We start from the raw sequence: 1,428 nt of genomic DNA, 5'->3' as shown, positions 1-1,428 counted from the left end.
GAACTCCATGCCTATAGAAAAGAACTGCATCAATAAGGACAAGAGATCACACAATAACACAAAATGCATTAACAAATCATGGCCATAAGTCTGTGGTGTCCACAAACCTGTCCCTTCGCCCAGCACAACAACTGTTGTGGTGTGGATACATCAAGTGCTGCTGTACAGGTCTTAGCATGTGTGCGTTACACCTACACTGGCACTATTCTCCCACGGAATAACGAGCCCAAACAAGCCGAAGGCCCAAGGGTCCGCCTGTATGTGCCACGCATAATGTACAACCGGGTGTTAGCTGACCGCACATACTTCTCTTTGGGGTAGGGCGGCCAGGCCGCCTTTCGCTCCTTGCCGGACTTCAGCTTCCTTGTTGCTGCCCGGACCTTAAACTTGTTGTACACGCCAGAATGCACCACAAAGTAGAGGCTGGGCTGGCAGCCCTCCTGGCCCGGTGCAGGGATGCCCAGTCGCTTGAGCACGTTTTCAAGTTCATCAGCATTGAGTACCTTGCTACGCGAAATAGTCATCTGGAAAAGGTGCATCTCCGGCACCTTAAGGGCATCAATGACGGGGAAATTGCCGGACATGGGCCTCAAGTACATGTTCTTAATACTGCTCATCATATCACTGGCCTCGTCATCTGTGAAGCGAAGAGACTCTGTACAGGCCTGGATGTCCAGCTCCTCCTCCTCGCCTCGCTCCAGAGTCTCCGGGTGCAATGGCACCACATCAAACTTGCCGCCCATCGCCAGTACACCATGCATAACCTTCTCAAAAAGTATCCCCTTTACTGCTTTGGCGCTGTATTCCATCAGAGACTTCACTTGATCCTGCTCATCTATCCAAGCCCGTTTGGTGAACTCCTCAGCCACCCAATCAGAAGCAAACGTTAGCCGCTTCTCCTTGAAGTTGTCGTAAGGCACAATATGGACCAGGCGATGGCTCGCCTCAGGTCCCATGTCGATGGCATCCATGGCCGCCCGAACCTAATGTGATGGGAGCAACCAGGGAGGCAGGCCAGGCCACAGGTGTGTTGCATGTGAAAGGCAGGGTACAACTCGCCAAAAAATGAAACGTCAGCAGGACATGGGAGGACATAGGTGCTCAGCCGCAGTGTGAAAAAACAGAATGAGTTTCTACTGGATGGAAGGAACATCAACATTGAAAACTCAGGCAATGCAGGCGAAAACTAGGCAGTGACCTAAAACGACATGAAGTTCAGGCAGAGGACTAACAAACTACAATGGTTCACCTGTTGAACGTTGCAAGTAGCCAGGATTCTGGTCAGTGGCTGCAGCAGCCTAGGCAACCCCCAGCTGGGGTTCTCGAACGGACATTGAAGCACGTACCGGGCTACACCGCCATAGCAGTTGTAGAGTTCCTCCACGGTCGCCTCCGGCACTGCACTATACATCTTGCTGCAGGCACATT

This window comes from Volvox carteri (assembly GCF_000143455.1).
Source record: "Volvox carteri f. nagariensis unplaced genomic scaffold VOLCAscaffold_204, whole genome shotgun sequence".
NCBI classification, from domain to species: Eukaryota; Viridiplantae; Chlorophyta; class Chlorophyceae; order Chlamydomonadales; family Volvocaceae; genus Volvox; species Volvox carteri.
Note: the sequence above shows the minus strand (reverse complement) of the source record.